A 20,690-nucleotide genomic window follows, 5' to 3' on the forward strand; every position below is an offset into this window, starting at 1 on the left:
ACAAAGGACAATATTCAGTATTGGGTCTGTCTTATTTAGGGTTTTACTGTTGTAAACAGATATCATGACAATCCAATTCTTATAAAAACAATATTTAGTTGGGGCTGGCTTTAAGGTTCAGAGGTTCAGTGCATTGTCATTAAGGTAGGAACTAGGCAGCCTCCAGGCAGGCATGGTACAGGAGGAGCTGAGAGTTCTACATCTTAATTTGTAGGCTGCTAGCAGAATGTTGACCTCCAGGGAGCTATGACTAGGGTATTAAAGCCAACACCCACAGTGACACACCTACTCCAACAAGGCCTCACCTACTCCAGTAGGACCACATTTTCTAATAGTACCACTTCTTGGGCCCAGCATATACAATCCATCACAGTGTTGTATTCCTTTACTCAGATTTTCAGCCTTGGTGGCAATCATATTTACCTAGTGAGTCATTTAGCTGGTCCACATATGGCATGAGCTTTAACAGCATATAACCATTGCTTCATTTCACTTTAATCTATTTAAGTTTCATGGATTCATACAATAAGGGAAGTTGTTGTATTCATGTCACCCTATTGTACTCTCAGTCAGAGAGCTTATGTTGTTGTGGTCTGCAGCTGCAAAGTACAGGGAACTAGAAAAAAGGAAATTCAATGACAAGGGAGTACCTGTGTCCCTAAAATTCTACAACTCTGACTTCTCTAGAGAAAATGTGTGTCACTTATTTTTTTATTGATTTCATTCTTACTTTAAAAATTATTTATTCTTTGAGAATTTCAAATATTCATTCAGTTTTTCTACTATTTCTCTCCTTTCTATCCTCCCTCCAATCCTTCCCATGTGCCTTTCACTCCTTAAACTCATTGCCTTTTATTCTTTAATTGATATTGTTTACACACACACACACACACACACACAGACACACACACACAGACACACACACACAGACACACACACACAGACACACACAGACACACACACACACACAGACACACACACACACACAGACACACACACACACACACACACAGACACACACAGACACACACAGACACACACACACAAAACTTCTCAAGTTGTTCATTATATGCTTTGGGCTGACCCTTTGGAACTGAGTATCCTGTCAGAGTACTTGTGCTTGGAGCAGAATTATTCTTCTCTTACCAATTTTAATTCCCTTAGTTCTTCACCTAGGGGTGGGTTCTTTCGAGAATCCCTCCCTCCACATCATCACACAATAGGTAACACCATTTTTCGGGTCTTATTTATGTAGCCACATTTGTTTGAGTTATTAGGTCCAGCATTCATATATATATGTATATATATATATATATATATACATATATATATATATTCTAGCTATGAATATATATATTCATTTATATATATATGTATATATATTCTATCTATGAATATATATATTCATTTATATATATGTATATATATTCTAGCTATGAATATATATATTCATATATATATATATATATATATATATATATATATATATAACATAGCTTACAGAGATGCCATGATTCTCAGGTTTTTACAATGTTTCTGCACATTCTCCTGTAATGTTTCCTAAACCTACATCTAGGAGTTGGGTTGTAGTTGTATAAATTGAGGTTGGTACCACATAGTCATTTGTTCTTTTTATTTTGACCAGTTGTATCTCTCTATAATGATGTTCATGTGTGACAGACAGAATTTCCTTTGATGATGGTAAGTTCCATCCATAGTTAAACTTCTTTAGTAAATGTGAACTCATTTGCACTGATGGTTGAAGAAAGGTTCTTCAGCTGGACTCTGTTCTTTCTGTCCAGAGAGACTGTCTCCACTTCTTTGTCTTTGTTGCCCTTCCATTTAGTCGTTATCACCAGATACACTGAAACTAATAAAAAGAAAGTAGGGAAGAGCCTTGAACACATGGGCACGGGGGAAATTTTCCTGAACAGGACACCAAAGACTTATGCTCTAAGATCAACAATCGAAAAATGGGACCCTCATAAATTTGCAAAGCTTCTGTAAAACTGGGAAAAGATCTTTACTAATCCTAAATATGATAGAGGGCTAATATCCAATATATACAAAGAACTCAAGAAGTTAGACTCAGAGAACCAAATACCACTATTAAAGATGGGGTACAAGAGCTAAACAAAGAATTCTCAACTGAGGAATACCAAAGAGCTGAGAAGCACCTAAAAAAAATGTTCAACATCCTTTGTCATCAGGGAAATGCAAATCAAAACAACCCTGAGATTCCACCTCAAGCAAGTCAGAATGGCTAGGATCAAAAACTCAGGTGACAGCAAATGGTGGCATGGTTGTGGAGAAAGAGGAACACTCATCAGTTGCTGGTGGGATTGCAAGCTGGTACAACCCCTCTGGAAATCAATCTGATGGTTGCTCAGACAATTGGACATAGTACTACCTGAGGACCCAGCTATATTACTCCTAGGCATATACCCAGAAGATGCTTCAGGATGTAATAAGGACACATGCTCCCTATGTTCACAGCAGCCTTACTTATAATAGTCAGAAACTGGAAACACCCCAGATGTCCCTCAACAGAGGAATGGATACAGAAAATGTGATACATTTACACAATGGAGTACTACTCAGCTATTAAAAACAATAATTTCATGAAATTTACAGGCAAATGGATGGAACAAGAAAATATCATACTGAGTGAGATAACCTGATTACAAAAGAACACATATGGTATGCATTCACTAATAAGTGGATATTAGCTCCAAAGCTCAGAAAACCCAAAATACAATTCATAGACCACATGAAGCTCAACAAGAAGGCAGACCATAGTGTGGATGCTTAGGTTCTTTTTAGAGGGTAACAAAATACTCACAGGAGGAAGTATGGTGACAAAGTGTGGAGTAGAGACTGAAGGAAAGGTCATCAAGAGACTGCTCCACCTGGGGTTCTAACCTGTATACAGTCACTAAACCCAGACACTATTGTGGATGCCAAGATATGCATGCTGATAGGAGCCTGATATAGCTGTCTCCTGAGAGGCTGTGCCAGAGCCTGACATATACATAGGCAGATGCTCATAGCCAACCATTGGACTGAGCTAAGGGTCCCAAATGGAGGAGTTAGAGAAAGGACTGAAGGAGCTGACAGGGTTATCAATCCCATAGGAAGAACAACAATATCAACCAACCAGAAACCCCAGAGTTCCCACGGATTAAACCACCAACCAAAGAGTACACATGAAGGGACCCATGGCTCCAGCTGCATATGCAGCAGATGATGGCCTTCCCAAGCATCAATGGGAGGAGAGGGCCTTGGTCCTGTGAAGGCTCCATAGTCTAGTGTAGGGGAATGCGAGGGTGGGGAGGCAGGGTGTGTGTAGGAGCACCCTTATAGAAGCAAGGTTAGGTGGGATGGGATAAGGGGTGTCTGTGGGGGAGATCAGGAAAGGAGATAACATTTGAAATGGAAATAAGGAAAATATTCAATAAAAAATGAAAAAATCTGATATATAAATGTCCAAAATGAACAAGGAAGTACTTTTGATATCACAATGAAACAAAAATTGACTACAATTAAAAAAATACAAAATATAAAATGTTGTTCACATGTGCAGAAAATATACTTTTAAGCTAATGTTTATATACTAGTAATAGATTTTTTTCAAACACAAAAAATTACCTGTGTATACAAAAACACCCTGTATGCAATAAAAATTTTAAAATACACATTTTTAGGCAGATAGACACTAATTTTGCCACAGAGATAGGAATGTTGCAGTTGAATATGAACTGAAGGGCTGCTGAGAGAAACTGTATAGTAGCTGTGTGGCTGCTATGGGGGCTGTTATGGATTTCCTAAATGTATGTTATCAGTGGCTTTTGGATGAATCACATCTAGTGACAGAACATTATCTCATTGTATCTCATACATTTTACATCACAGCAATAGTAGATTCCTGGGAAGAGATTAAATCATAATATTCATATTGGATGGGCATTTCTCTTCACCTAGCTTTTCTTTTCACTTAAATTAAGGTTTAAAAAATGAATACTTTTTCTTGTACTTGCCATCAGACTAATAGCCAAAACTATCATTTTTGGAATCACATCCATATTCATTTCAAAAATTTTGAGTGCTTAGGGAATGGAAACTATGTTATTTACTGGAATACCTTAAATTGATTTACATCCTAACTATGATGAGGCTATTCATCTGTACAGTGAATGTGATGTGATATGTAACAAGTACAAATATTTAGCTTATGGTTTTACTTTGACTCATAATTCTGGAAGGCCCTCAACCATCCTAATGCTGTAACCCTTGAATACAGTTCCTTATGTTGTGGTGACTTCCAATCACCAAATATTTTGTTGTTACTTTATAAGTATAAATTTGCTACTGTTATGAATCATAATGTAAATTTTTGATATATATGATATCTGAAAACTGACCCCTATGAAAGGGTCATTCCACTACCAAAGGTTCAGTCCACAGGTTAAGAACCATTGCTTTGGAATATTGCCCAATAAGTTAGGACATGATTGAAGATCAAATAAAATATATAGCCATTAACAGACAGACAGAGAGACAGACAGAATTAGAAAGAAAGAAATAGACAGGAAGAGACAGACAGATCCATCATTTGTACCTGTCTTCTGGCTCATGCATCACAATACACTGTGAATGGTTTCATAATGAATGTACATGAATTCATGAACCAGTGAATAAAATGTGTGGTCAATCTATCAAAATGTTTTTCTCCCTATTAAGAGAATTTTAATATTTTTCTTGAAGCACGTTTTTGAAGCATGTGAAAGTCAGCATAAACTTTATAAATATAACAGTAATTAAAATATATTTTATGGCTATTAAAATGATAACAAATTTTCAGTGAGTATCACCAATAAAGTAAGGGATTTAAAATGATGACTTGTTTCTGCTAGTTTAGAGTTCGAGAGCACTTGACTTCTCAAAGGAGTGAATTCTCCAGTCCTCAGCACTTCTCTTCACCTCTGCTCTTCCCATGACTGACCTAGTGAGAATATGCAGATTCATTTAAAACACTGATCACAATAGAATAGTAATATATTAATAGAACTATCATTTTCTTTTAAATTTTACTCATTTACTTTTAGTTCAAATATGATTTGACAGTAGAAATTAAATTATTATTTTTTTAATTCTTCCTCTTGAATATTATATTGGATTGAAGTTCCCCCTCCCTGCCCTCCCCTCTGGCCTCTCAAGTACCTTGCTTCTCCTCTCCACCAGACTCATCCCTCCATTCCTCTCAAAAGAGAGCAGACCTCCCAGTGACATCAACCAAACATGGTATAACAGGCTACAATAAGACCAAGCACATACCATCACATCAAGGATGGGAAAAAAGTTCCCATAAGTGGGCAAAAGAGTAAGGAACAATCTTCGCTATCACTGTTGGAATTTCCACAAGAACACCAAGCTACACAGTCATAACATTGCTAGAGGACCTAGGCGAGACCTATATAGATTCCCTGCTCTCTTAAGTTCCTATAATTTCCCAGTCAGTTATTCTGTGAGGCACATTCTCCTGGTGTGTCTCTGAACCCTCTAGTTCCTCCAGTCCTTCCTTCCTTCCTTTCTTCCTTAGAACTCCCCAAGTTCCACCTAATGTGACCATTGTGCTCTTCATCTGTTCCCCTCAGTTGCTGAATAAAGTCACTCTGATCTCTTTGATGATGATTCTGCTAGGCTCTGGCCCCAGTACACTCTGCAGGCTGGACAATCTGTATGTCAAAGGTTTTGTGGTTGGGTTGGTATCCAAATCTCTCTGCTTGAGGCCTTGCCTGGTTAATGAAGATGGCCTGTTAAGGACCTGTGTCCCTTATTTCTAGGAATCTTTCTTTATTAGAGTTACTCTCATAGATTCTGTGGAGTTTTGTAGATTTGTTTTTATTCCTAGATATAACTAAGGTTTCTTTACCTATGTAAGAATCATTAAAAGACCACAGACATTTTAATGTATGAATTATTGTTAAATATGTTTTTAAAAATAAGTTATATGATTTATAGCCTGGATTTGATCACATCATTTCATGTGTGATTTGGCTTGAACATCTTAGGGGTGGGCAACCTTACATTTAAGAAGCTAGGAGAACTTGAATTATTTCAGCAATTCTTGCTTCCTCTAACCCCCCAGAGATTAAAATGAAATGCCCACTAGTTCCGACACATTTCTATCAGATTTATTCAGACTTGCCTCTGAATGTAATTTAGATAAATATTTGATTTGAAAGATAGACTTAAAAGTTATATTATACTATTTAAATACTTCTTACTCATTTTAAATACATTTTGTATGTCTATGCAGAAGGAAATGAGGTTCTGACTGCAAGAAGGAGCTTATTAAACTGGATCCATTTGAACATCAGGGGAGACACTGAAAGTGCAATTGGTTTTCTCAGAGGATTGAGTTCTCCAGGTCTCCTCCCTTACCTTCACCTCAGGTCTTCCCATGACTGACCTGCTGAGAATCTCCTGCTTCATGTAAAACACTGGTTGTCACATATGTGCCTCATGCTACCATGTGTATGTGGATTAAATAATGCCACAGAACATGTCTGAGCTAATGAGGTCAGTGAGAACAGTGTCAATGTTGAACCAGTTTTCTACCAAGCAGCGATCTCATGGCAAGTGTAGAGAAACTGTTTTTAAATTTATTTTACATTCTTATGCAAAAGTGTTTTCAAATCAAACACCCTTCAGACGTCCTTTAACTATTTTCTGGAGCTTAGGAAAAGTGCAGAGCAATACACTTTCAGGTGTGCACTGTAGAGTGTAATTTGCATACAAATGCATTTTTACTGAAAAAGATCAGGGCAGGGTTTTAAATATGCTTCCACATTGAACTTTTAAGTATCTTGTAAAATTGAATATAATACAAAGTTTGGAATTCTCTCATCTTCTCATTCCATACAGAATAAGGTTCAGTTTGGGGTTGGGGGGAGGCTGTGGTAGTCATGTCATTGAAGTTTCTGTGGAGTCACACACATTCAACAACATCATTGAATGAGAGCCCTGAATTCTCAGGGTCGGAGCATTCTCAGGCCTAATAGAGAACTTTGAAGTCCAGATATTATCTTCCAATAGAACTGGACACCTGGTGGTACATGTCATGTACAATGAGGTGCTACATACAAGGCCAGGTAGTGGGAAATCCTCATTCAGATTTAGAGAGGGAGGACAGAGAGCTGGAGGTAAGAGTCCTTAACCCTTTTCCAGCAGACTGCAGTTTAGTGGTCAGCTCGTACACTGGGTACCTCACAAACTCCAGCTATAGTAGATATGAAGCCTTCTTTAACCTTGGCAGGAAAATGCCATACACTCACAAAGACAGGAAATCATACACATACATAAAAAATAAAATAAAAAATTAAAAATAAAATAATTAAGGACAAGAGAAGAAGAGAAATATGTCCTGATGCCTCCAAATATGCCTGCATAGGCATGCAAACATAGGGGCACACACATATGAATGTGCACATCCATGCATATGCATATACAGACATACACAAGCATACATGTACACAGACTTGCACACAATAATGATAATAAGAATAAGAATCAAAATAAGAATAATAAGTAAATAATTCATTTTGGACTAAGAGCATCTTATACCCCAACAAACCTAATGAGGGATATAAACATAGTTACAAGATATTTCTGTTAAGTTTCCCTTTCCTAAATAATGAGAGACTGTGTGGTACCACATACTCTTCTATCAGACTGGTCTGGGGAATTGGCAAAATTTTTAGGAATTTAAAATAACTCAGAAGCTTTTATTTCTTGATGCAAGTGTCTTCTGACAACTATTGTAATTTAGTAGTTTTACACCTATATTTCATACCCCAGAGATGTTATCCAGTACACTGTGAAGCTGCCCAAATATCCCAGGTTTAGGCAGGTATTCCATACTATGCTGCAGCCAGGGTAAAGTTCCCAGGAACAGAGAGTCTCACAATGGAAAAAAAAACCCGTTTGGCCAGGAAGGAAGCCAAAGACTAGTCCAGGGTAATATGTCCAGGCCCATTATGATGGTTTGTATGTATTGGGCCCAGGAAGTGGCACTATTAGAAAGTGTGGCCCTGTCTGAGTAGGTGTGGCTTTGTTGGAGTAGGTGTGTCACTGTGGGTTTGGGCTTTAAGACCCTCATCCCAGCTGCCTGGAAGTCAGTTTTCTGCTAGCAGCCTTCAGATGAAGATGTAAAGCTATCAGTTCTTCCTGTACCATGCCTGCCTGGATGTTGCCGTGTTTCTGCCTTGATGATACTTGACTGAAACTATGAACTTGTAAGCCAGCCACAATTAAATGTTGTCCTTTATAAGACACTTGCCTTGGTCATGGTGTCTCTTCCCAGCAGTAAAAATCTAATTAACACACCCATGGAGTCCCACAATGGGCATAAAAGGTTGCAGGAAGAGAGATAAGATCACAACTGAACTAGGGCAATGTATACAGATGTAGAGAGCCACACCAGATGGCAACCAAAGTGGGACCATCCAGGGGGACGTGGACCTTCGGATAGTGAATATTACTGAGGATAGTGGCGAACTCACTGAGGATGAGCATGAATAAAGCCTGTGGCCTTGAATACTAAACCTACTGATGAAAATTACACACCAATCTTCTTACAATTTGGTCCTCTCATGAACACATTGTACTCCACTGAGAGAAAAAAAGGCATATGGAATAGACCAAAAATAAATAAATAAATAAATAAATAAATAAATAAAATTCAATGAAAAAAAAACAATTGCAGACATACACATCCCTGGGCATAAACAATTATAATATGAGATAGAAAGACAACATATCTTCTCAAAAGGTTACTAATCCATGGTACATGGCAGGATGACTAAATAATTCCAAAACAATTACTGTAACTATAATCAATCAGTTCAATCAGTTAGAAGGGGAGGATCAAAAAGCATGCCAACAGAACTATAGTAATGAGCTGAATGTAGTAAAGAAGACCATGCAAGACGTGAATAAAGAGAGTTGTTGAAGGACAAACCAAGTGAAATGGTCCTGCAAATGAAAACTCAGCCTAATTAACTGCTCACTGAAAAGTCTTACCAATAAAAGGGAACATTTGAAAATGGAGTATTGGGGCTGGAAGACAAAGTAGAGGAATTGAATCATTCAATAAAGGTCAATGACAAATTTTTGAAAATACAGAACATTGAAGTGCTTAGAGACACTGGGAAATACCTTAACTCTGAATTATGGGCATCAGAGAAGGAGATGAATATCACAGTAACATCATATACATTCTTTTCAATAAAAATCGTATAAGAAAATCTCTTGAAAGACAGTCACCCAGGTAAAAGAAACCTACAGAACATCAAAAAGACATTATCAGGAATGAAACTTCCTAGGGCATATTACACCTAAAGTAGGGACAAAAGCAGAAGGCTGTGAGCGCTGTAAGAGATAAGGGCTAAGTCATTTCAAAAGCAGGCCCATCAGAACAACACCTGATTATTCAACAGAAACATTTTAAACAAGAGGGTTCAAGAATGATAAACATCTTAAGATTTGAAAGAATATGTTGTGTGACACATTTCCTGGAGAGCTACGCAGAAGCTCTTCTTCATTTCAGATTAAGAACCAGTGACAGATCCAACAAAATCCAAATTGGAGAACTAATGAATTTATTATTAGAGTCATTTTACAGAAGCAGAAATGGCCCACAGGTAGCAGCATCATTCAGTGCCAATCCCAGCATGAGTGATGACCACTCAGAAGTGCTTGACCCCTGAAAAATGCCCCATAACTTTCAAGTAGCTGGACAGGGCTGAGGGTATCTCTTCTAGGCCTCTCATCTTTTCTGTCAATTCAAGGCAGCTCTACTTGTCTCTGCCTCTTTTAGGAAGTTAAGTTTGTTTAGTATCTTCAGCAGTTCTTACTGTGAGTAGATGCTCAGAGGAAAATGATCCTAGTGCATCTGGCCTGTTCCTGATCATGATGTTTCTCCATTGTCTATTGATCCTTCTTTAGAACATTAAATAATACACATTCTTCTCAGTAGCCATGAAAGTTCCTCCAAAATAGGTCACACATTAGGAACCAAAGCTATACCTAACAAATGTAGGAAAATTGAAATTGTGCATCCTATCTTCTAGTTGCCCACACTGAAATAAAGCTGGGGAACAACAGATACAAAAGCTAAAAAAATTCACAAACTCATAGAGATCAAGCGTTATGTGGGTAGGTGAAGAAGGCAACAAGGAAATTAGCAAGATTTAGACTAGAATGAAAATGAAGACTTAGTATATCAATCTCTGAAACACAATAAACTAAGATATAAAATAAAAAAAGGGGAATATGCTAAGTGCCTACATAAAAGAGTCAATACAAACTCAAATAACTAACAATGTAACCTTAAATTTCTAGGAACACAGAACAAACAAAACTCGCAAACAGCATATTAGGAGAAATAATTAAAGTTAAGAAAGAAATTAATGAGATAAAAACAAAAACATGAAGTTGGTTCTTTGAAAATATAAACAAAATTGACCGACTCTTCACCATATTCACTCTTAGGAGGAATATTAGATGATAGTCTAATAAATAAAGTTATAGACATTGCTTTAGATACCAATTAACTTCAGAAAATTGTGAATATATAACTAAAAAATCTTGATTAAGCTGAAACATTTAAAAGAAATGGGAGTATTTCTAGATGTATATGACATAGCAAAATTAACCAAGAGAAACAAAATCATTTTAACTGGTTTATAAACAACAACGAGATTAAACCAGTAAGAATAGTCTCCTGTCTTTGAAAGATTTCAGGACCAAGAAGACATTTCAGAATTTAATCAGGGACAACTAATACCAGTATTTATCAAACTATTTCATAAAGTAATAAAGGAAAGATAGCTTCCAAACTCTCTTTATGACATCATAATTACCCTGATACCAAAATAAAATAAGGATACCTCCATCCTTAAAAAGCAAAGAAAAAGAAAAACTACAGATGAATTTTAAAATCTAAGTAGATGCAGGAAAAAGTAAAATTCTTTGACATAATCCAGCATTCATTCATGATGAAAGTCAGGGGAGGTTACAGATGGAGAATGTGATTTAATACAACAGAGGCTGTGTATGATAAACCTATAGCCAATGGCATACTAAAAGGAAAAAAAAAACTCATAGCACTTCCATTAAGATTATGTATAATACCCAACAATTGAATTGAATTCAGGGACACTTATAGTTGAATTATGGGAAAGATTGAGGAAGCTGAAGGGGAGCATGACCCCATAGGAAGACCAGCAGTCTCAACTTACCCAGACTCCAGGGAGTTCCAGGAGACTGAGCCACCACCCAGGAGCCTACACTGGCTGGCCAGAGGCCCCTGGCACAAATAGAGCAGAGGTCTGCCTGGTCATGCCTCAGTGGGAGAAGATGTGCTCAATCGTGGAGAAATTTGGTGCCAAAGGAAAGCAATAGGCCTAGAGATGGGGAGAATGCTCTTGGAGGCAAGGAGAAGGAGGAATGGGATGAGGAACTGTGTAAGGGAAGACCAAAAGGGGGAGGCAATGACTGGAATGTAAAACTAAACAAACACACAATAGATCAGGTCTAAGACAAGGGACAATCTCTAAACTTCTATTTATTATAGTCCTTGAAATCTTCTCTAGAGCAATAGACATGAGAAGAAAAGAGATACAGAGGAGAAAAGAAGTAAAATGTCCCATTCACAGATGAAATGACTCTATACATAAAAGACACTAAAGTATCTACCCATAAGTTGTAAAACTGACAAATACATTATCAAATTAAAAAATAATTACAAAATACAAAATACTAAATTACAAAATAGCAGACTAAAAATTAATACACAAAAATAATAGCCTTTTCTGTACAAATGGACAATGAAAATGAAATCAGTAAATAATTATTCACAATAAATCAATAGATAGCATAAAGTAAAATAAAATAATTACTTGGTATTAAATCTAATCAAGAAAAAAACACTTGAAAATATTAAGATATTTAATTAACTGAGGATTAGCATGGAAGATGGAAACATATCCTTTTCTCTTGTATTACAAGAATTAAACTTGTGAAAATGACTATTCTACAAAGTCTATAGGATTAATGTAACACAATGAAAATTCCAATGCCATTACTCACTGAGAGAAAAATAATCAAAAAAAAATATATGAAGGTACAAAAGACAATGGTTAAATAACAAAAGCAATCTTGAGAAGAATACTGCAACAAATATTAACATATGTGATTTTAAGTTATCCTACCAAGCCACAGTGATACAACAGTATAGCTTTAGCACAAAACCAGCCACACAGATCAATAAGAGTTAAGTGAGAATCCAAATATGTGCACCCAACAAGAGTTACCTGATTTTTATCACTCAAAACAAAACAATAAACAAACCAAAACAAAATCCCCTGGAGACAGGAGAAAAGACCACAAATGGTCCTAGATTTCAATGCACAGAAAAATAAAACTAGATTCTTCCCTTCACCTCTTACAGAATTCAACTTTAAATCAGCTAAGGACCTCAATATGTTATTGATGCTCTGAAAAAGAGAGAGGAGAGCCTCAGAGGTATCTTCCAACTCATATGCACAGGTAAGTACTTTCTAAATAGGACTCCTGTAGACTGATAATAGGCAAATGGCATCTCACAAAATTAAAAGACATTTGTACAAGGAGGTGAGTGAATGAATAAGTAGCCCACAGTATGGGAGAAAAAGGTTGCCAGCTATTCCTGCATTGTAAAATTATTGTCAGAAACCTGCAAAAGACTGAAATATCTAAGCAACAAGGAAACAACTCAATTGAAACTTCTCACACTTCTCACAATAGCTTAGACAGTGGAATTGATCTAAATGCCCATCAATGAAGCAATGAATAAAAAAAATATTGTAACTATACATATATACAATGGAACAATATTCAGCTCTAAAGGAAAGTGTAATAATAAAATTTGTAAAAAATGGAAGGAGCTGCTGAAGACTATACTGGGTAAAAAAAACCTTAGGCCAACTTAACATGTCTTTCTCATATGTGGATCCTAGCTTCAAATATATTCTTGTGTATGTTTAGTTTAGAGACAAATAGATGGCAAGAAACTAGAAGAGTGACAGCTGGATGGGGGTAAAACATTAAGAAGGTGGAATAGTGGATTGTAGCTTAGCAAAAGATGTGAAAAAGCTTAAGCATGGAGAGGTGATAGAGTATTCAAGATACCAGAGGGGAGGGGCGGGCTAACCCAAAGGAAGGGTTATGAAAACATGTGGAAGATTACTTCCTTACAAACCAGTTAAAAATTCGACTGCAAAGATGTTCAAATTCATGTGACATGCAATAGGAGGATACTGGGGGCTAAAGGATTCAGCAGGAATGGGAAGGCAAGTATGAGGCAGATCAGGAAGTAATGGATAGGTTAACCAAAACTAAGGATTGTATAAATCAATTAGTTAGAAAGATAACTTCAAAATATAACTTAAGAGTTTGAATAGAGTAACCTAGCATGGGTGTCCAGTTTTGATGTCAGAAAACATGGAATTTTAAATAAAAAATTTCAGTCCAAGGTATCAGGCCTTCCTTATGGTGTTTTGGTTAAAAAATGACCAAAAGGTTTTAAAATAAGGTACTCTATGACCATTATCCTTTTAAGACCTTCCATAATTTCCTTGCAAGACCTTATTGCTGCTGATAGTTTTGATACCAGAGATAGAAAACTCTTTCTCAAGTCATCAAGTCAACTTGGATGCTTCTTTCCTGATGGCAAACTTTTCTGGTGCCAGATGAAGATACTCAGGTGCCTGGAGTGAGAAAAGTCAGGTGTAATCTTGCCCAGGTCTGGAAGCTATATGCTACAGCAGTGACATGTCAGACAAGATGTGCCCATTGATGTAATAGTGGCATGACTCATAAAGTGTAACTCACTGCTTTCTGGTTGAACTTTAGACTTGCTCTACGGAAGGAAATTCCACCCCTGACACTGAAATCATTGCTGATAGCCTTTGGCTGGGGATGTCCTAGGCACTAGGGTAGTATCTGTTGTTGCTGATTTTTAAATGTTCATGTTTTCATATCACTCTTTAAATATTTCTACTTGTCTAAAGACTTGGGCTATGCTCTGTCTTGGTTATATGTGGGGAGCCGCAGCTGCCACCCTATATATATTGAACACCTGGTCTCTGGCCAGAGTAGAGAGCATTGATAAACAAGCCCTTAGTTGGAAAAGCTGCGTGCCTCCAGATTATGATGCAAGCTGGCATGATTTTCCCGCAGCCTATTATGCTTTGCCATGTAGCTGATGCTGACTGGGACCAGGGAAAGTATTTAACCTGCAAGGGCTGGGGGCTGGTGTAATAGTAAGTAAGATGTGATAGATAGGAGTAAGTATGTAATAATAGTAAGTAAGATGTAAGAATTAGTAGTAAGTATGTAAGGATAGAAGTAAGATGTAAGGATAGATGTAAGAATAATAATAGTAAGTAAGATATGATAATTAGGAGTAAGTATGTAGGGAATAGAAGTAAGATGTAGGAATAGAAGTAAGATGTATGTAAGAATAGGAGTAAGTAAGTAGGAAATAAGAGTAAGTAAGAAGAAAGTAGAAAGATGTAAGTAGTAAGATGTAAAGATGTAAGTAGTAAAATAGAAGTAGTAAGATGTAAGAAGTAAGATAGAAATAAGTAAGCAAGATTACAAGATTCATAATTAAACTGCATGGGAAAGAGCTTGTGTTTGCCTCCTTATTTCCGCTGGACGGAAAGGCGTACAACAGTTATAGGAACTTCTTTTAGCACTTAGTGTCAAGACACAAAGCCAGTCATGCTGCTGAGAGGAAGAAGCTGAGTGCTCACCTCTGATTCCAATGTTTTTGTCTACCTCCTTATGCCCCCAGTGTTCAGAGAACATCGTGGAAGAGAGGATCTACCTCCTCATGCCCCCAGTGTTCAGAGAACATCATGGAAGAGAGGATCTACCTCTTCATGCCCCCAGTGTTCAGAGAACATCATGGAAGAGGGGACAGAATGAATGGGTGGAAAGGAATGCTGTGGGAGATGCTGTCTGCTGAACATAACAGGCAGAGTATTAATCAATTTACAGAAGCTGTGTTTACATGCACACGATTAAGGCACCCAGCATTTTGTCACAGAGGCAGGAAGTGTTTTTTTATCACTTAGGTGTGTTTGTCACAGAGTCCTAAAGGAGAAAGACAGAGAGAGGAGAGGAGGGAGGAAGGAGCAGGGAAGGGAGGGAAGGAGGAAAGCAAGGAGGGAAGGAGAGGGAGAGAGAGGAAGAAGTGTGAAGATAAGAGTGCAATGTGTTGGATGGAACTGAAGGAGAGAAATGACTGAGGGGTGACATCATGTTCCATTGTATGTATGTCTGAAATTCTCAAGAAATAAAGAAAATATAAAAAGTAAAGGACAAAGGAATTCATATGTTGTGATTCTATTCATATCACAAAACATCCAAAGATAAGCTTAATTATGCTTTCTGATGCAGTCCATGGTACTGGGAGAGAAATCCAGGAAATGGTTAAACTACATGTGGTTCAATGTGCACTGTCAGGCAGAAGATTGGACATTACTGAGAACTATTTCATAACAAGCTAACTGATATTCATTACACATGGCATTTTAATCTCTTTGCATGTTAGCTATAGTATGTGACAAAAAGAATACATTTTTAATTTTTAAAAAGTGTCGTGTGAGGCCAAAGAGAATGCAGATCAGTAGTTCAACACTTACTGCTCCTGTAATGGATAAATTTTTTTACCTAGCACCCACATAGAAATTCACAAGAGTCTGTATATAATCTCTAGTTCCAGGGGATCCAATGCACTCTAGTGCTCCCACAGGTATGAGGCATGTACTTTGTGCATATACATACATGCAGGCAAAACACTCTTACACATAAATAAAAGTAAATTAATACATTTTTAAAAGTATGATATATTTGAGAATAATGTAGACAAATAGTATATGTAGTGTGTCCTGCAAAGGGTTAAAATTAAGTATTTGATACCTAAGTTTATAAAGCTCCATCTCGATATCACATTTTAATAATGAGCAAATTATCTTCAATACTTCTAAAACAGATCAAGCCCCTCTCCCCAGACCCTGCCCTGGCACCAGCACATACACGTAGTCACTAACACTTTTTTGATATATAAGAACTTTGATGTGGCTTCCACCTTCTGGATTTTATATAGGATTTGCTGAAAAGAATTCAAGCAAATACTAGCACACACCTTTTGTAATTCTTTGTTTTCAGAGTCGCACTGGAAAATGTGCTGTATCCATTAACCTTTTTGCAAAGAGCAGAAAGTAAGCTCGTTAACATCTGACAGCTTCGCAGTCTATGGACACATAATGAAAAATGCTGCCCCACCAATCTCTGCATACCTGTCAGCTGCAGTGTTTATTACAAAGGGGAATCATTATTATGGCTGCTTTACTTCTCCAACCTCCCATATTCTGCCAGTAAATATAAATTAAGAAGGAACTTGACTTATTACTGTATGAATTTTAATTTTCTCACCCAGTAATTCTATATTGAACAATTGTTAGTTAATGGTTTATTCTATGCATAATGAATGAACTTCTAAATTCTTGTGAGTGGAGCTTAGTAAGTATCCTATAGAACAGTCATGCTTAAACACTATGCAAGAAGGAAACAACATATCATTGTCTTGCCTGGGAAATGATCCCACATGCTCCTATAATCACAGTATGATTAAAAATGATGATGGTATCATGGAATAGCTGTGTAGGAGACAACGGAGTTGCAGGTGGAGTAAAATAATTTAAGACAGAATCCTAAAAGGAAAAGAAGTGAGAACAGTTTCCAATTGAGAATAGAATCAATCAGTAAGAGGATGTCCTCCCAGCATGTAATTAATGGCCTGGGATTTCACTCAGTAATTGGTTATTACATAAGCCTTAACCATTTGCTGATGAGTAATGTGGAACTCCCTGGAGTTGCCTGCCAATCCTCCACAAATGAAGACAACAGAGCATGCACCCTTTCCCAATTCCTCTTAAGCTATCCATATCCAGATAATCCGTATATTTTGTATCATGAGTGAACTGCTAAAATCCTCACTCTGCGTGAAATCAACTTCAGGTAGCATTTGCTGATATGTATAAGTATTTCTTATTGGGCTTCATTTCATTGTGATTCCTAGATACTTAATTTTGTTACAAATTGGAGTTTGGGGAAATTGCCTGCAGCAATCTCTCAGTGTCATTTCTCCCATAGCAAGTGCTCATTTCGTCATGCTGTCAGATTGTAATCATTTAAAGGAATAGTTCAACCCTTTTTATGATTATCATATATTATTGTAATCTCTGAGCAGTGATCTTTGATGTTATAAGTGTCTCTGTAAGCAAGCATGCCAGCAAAATAACTAATACCAGCTGTATGTGTTCTACCTGCTCTACTGTTGGCAGTGTTGGGCGCTCACTCTCTCTCTCTCTCTCTCTCTCTCTCTCTCTCTCTCTTTCTCTCTCTCTTTCCTGTTAAATAACAAATTTGTAACTTTGGCAAATTACTAGTTCTCTAAGATTTCTAACTATTGAGTGGAAAGAAGCTTCACATCTCTGACTATAAGAAAAAGTCAGGCTGTGAGAAGATACATAGGAATCCAACCCTGGGCCAATCTTTGGCCTCTTATTCCAAATAGCCAAACTATGATTTCATTGGAAAGGTTCTTAGAGGAAGGTAAGTGTGCTATTGCAGTGAATACAAATACTTATGGAAAATACAGAACCTCTCTCCTAAAACAGAGTTTTGGTGAGCAGAGTGGAAGATCAAAGTAGCCAGTGAGTGCATTTCATTTACCCAGATGATCTGGAGCAAAGTCTTAATTCTCTTTGAGTCTACAAGAGCAAACAAGGTAAATCAACAGAAGCATAAAAGGTTGATACATCTGGGAGTATATGAGCACCTCAAAATAGAATCAGTGGACTGTTAAAACAAGAGAGAAAGGAATGAAGATGGGAGGGGGTAGATCTTGGAACTATTAGAAGTAGTTGAGAGGTGAATATGATCAAAATACATTGCATGGAATGAAAAAAATAAAATTAGAGATGTTATGATATTAAAAACTTTGAAGTTGATCTAAGTGTCTTTCCTTTGCACAATAATCATCAATAATAAAATATCCCAAAAGTTCTTTCATATAAAGCAATCTGATGGGAGTATTTTCTTACTTGAGTCTCCCTCTTCTCAGTTGACTCTGGCTTGTATCCAATTGCCAATGCATTAACCAACCCATCTGGCTCATTTACTAGCAGCTAATTCAGACAACTTTTCAGTTGAAGTCAGTTTTCAGCTATAATTCTGAAAATCCTTAGGCCCTTATGATTTATGCTAATTCTGCTCTGTGTTTGTGCTCTCAGTACAACAACAAAGTTTGGGTGATAGCATTTCTATTTACAATGCATGTTGAATATTTTAAGCCTGGTCTTGAGACCCACTTCTGAGCAAAATAAGCCCTTCCAAAGATTTCTACCCAGTGACTATGTACCTGATAACCCACAACTATGGTAGAAATATTTAACACCATCTTACTTCTATTCTTTATCAAACATGACCCACTATGAAGCCCTAGGCTCAAAGAACAATTCTCATATTCAAGTTTTGTTTCAGAAAAACACTTTATGGACTAGTTTTCCTACATAGGAATTCTGTGGAAAGACCTGGGCAAAGCAAACTGAAAATCTTCTGAAAGGGATTTGTCTTTCTAAATGCCTTTGAGAGCATTATTGATTTATGGGAGGAGGTCAAATGTCAATACTAAGAGGTGCTTGGAAGACAGTGACTCCAGCTCTCAACTTTGAATGGTTCAAGACCTTATGGAGCAAGGAAGTAGAAACTGTAAGAGAACCAGGAAAAGGGACCAGTTGCAATCAGCAGTTAATACAGACAACTTTTCAGCTGAAGTTAGTACTCCGCTATCATTCTGAAAATCCTTAGACACTTATGATTTATGCTAATTCTGCTCTGTGGTTTTTTTTTTTTTGTCTTCAATAACAAAATTTTATTTTCTCACACCTTTTTTCACCAGAAACCCAAGACACAGGTGCTTGTTTTGCCTTAGCAATCTCTTTTAGACATTCAGATGGCCATCTTCTTGCCATGTTCACATATAAACACCTCCAATATAATAATCACAGTTACGATTTAGATTAGCAATACAGCCTCACAATCTCAACTATCAAAATGTACTCTTTAAATGCCTTATCTCCAAACACAGTCAAATTGAAGGTTAGGACCACACGATAAAAAGTTAAAAAGGACAAGATTGATTCTGTAACATCTAGTCATGCTCTACCTCCTGGTTGGCATCACTAATTATTTCCACAGACCGAAACTATATTAACTTTACTGAAGTATTTATTGTACCCATAATGAGTCACACCATTTGCTCTACCCAAATTGTCTTCGAACACATGACCCTCTTCTCCTACTGAATACTTCATCCTTGGCTTACATACCATTTCTTCTGTTAATATCCTGACTCCATGTCTATGTGAAGGGTTTTCATAACATTCCTATTGCTTCCATTTCACATCATGGAGAGTAATTGTTAATAGTGTTTCCAAGGGCTCTGCCAGACAATTTTTTGCATTTTTTGAAGGCATAGATTTATGTCATGGAGACATTGTTTTAGTTCCTAAAGGCTATCACAAGGCTTAATCTAAGAATGTTCACAAAGAAAACATTCAGGGAAATAACAAACCAACCTGTTTCTTTGTCAAGGTAGAAATTTGACCCATTCTTTCCCAGAAAGATAAACAAATAGGATTGACTTAGACAAAGATTTACTTCATGACTTGCTATCAGCTGAACAGGGATGCAACATTCACTGAAATACAGAAGTGATTTACCTAAACAAGTAGAGTAGCCTGCTGTGAAAATGGCTAATACCTGGGCTTCCAAGTGTATTTGCTGAAGAAATAAAATGAGAAAGACTTCTAGAAGTTTCTAAATCAGAGACCCAAATAATCTCTCTTTATTTAATTCTTGTAAGTAGTCTTTTTTAAAACACAGGTTAAAATGAATTATTAATTTTGCTATATGTGCTACATCTTCAAAGTTCATCAATAAAGGTATTTTCTTTTAGTATCTCACATCTCTACATAAAGTAGAATGTTTTAGATGATGACTTGTTTGTGTAATATCAAAAGAAGCTGGGTATAATAGTCCATGCCTTTAATCCCAGCACCTGGGGAGGTGATGTCACTAGAAACCTGAGCTAATGGTTAGCTTCAGCTACATGGTTAGTCTATGACTAAAGTCAGATTGGGCTCTATGAAACCCTGTCTCAGGAAACCAAAACCAAAATCAAAGGAGACAAAAAAAATATCAAAATATCAGGACAAAATCAAAATTAACAATATCTATTTGCAATATTTGTAATACTCACTTTGTAATACTTCGAGGGACTAATTTTACCCTTTTCTTTGAAGAATGTGTGATTGAAGAAATATGTCAACTTATTAAAAATACCTCTGTCCAACATGAAATGCTGGCTAGAGCCTTAACAGAAATTTGACTTTTATCTACTCTCCATTCTATCTTCATCGTCTTCTTAAATGGAAATATATACTGTAATGTTACTGTGGGATTTCAGGGTGGGGGAAATGTGTGACAAAAAACCACTAAGTTCTTAGAAA

The 20,690-nt window shown here is 36.8% G+C and overlaps 1 long non-coding RNA gene across 1 annotated transcript; it reads right to left on the reverse strand.

Annotated features, from left to right (window-relative positions):
• Positions 1-1,618: 1,618 nt before the first annotated feature.
• On the reverse strand, positions 1,619-13,808 carry LOC116088987. Its single transcript, XR_004118088.1, has 2 exons — positions 13,715-13,808; positions 1,619-1,870 (listed from the first exon to the last, which is right to left on the reverse strand). It is a non-coding gene; the product is annotated as an uncharacterized LOC116088987 (long non-coding RNA).
• Positions 13,809-20,690: the final 6,882 nt, after the last annotated feature.

This window comes from Mastomys coucha, unplaced genomic scaffold (assembly GCF_008632895.1).
Source record: "Mastomys coucha isolate ucsf_1 unplaced genomic scaffold, UCSF_Mcou_1 pScaffold14, whole genome shotgun sequence".
In the NCBI taxonomy this organism is placed as follows: Eukaryota; Metazoa; Chordata; class Mammalia; order Rodentia; family Muridae; genus Mastomys; species Mastomys coucha.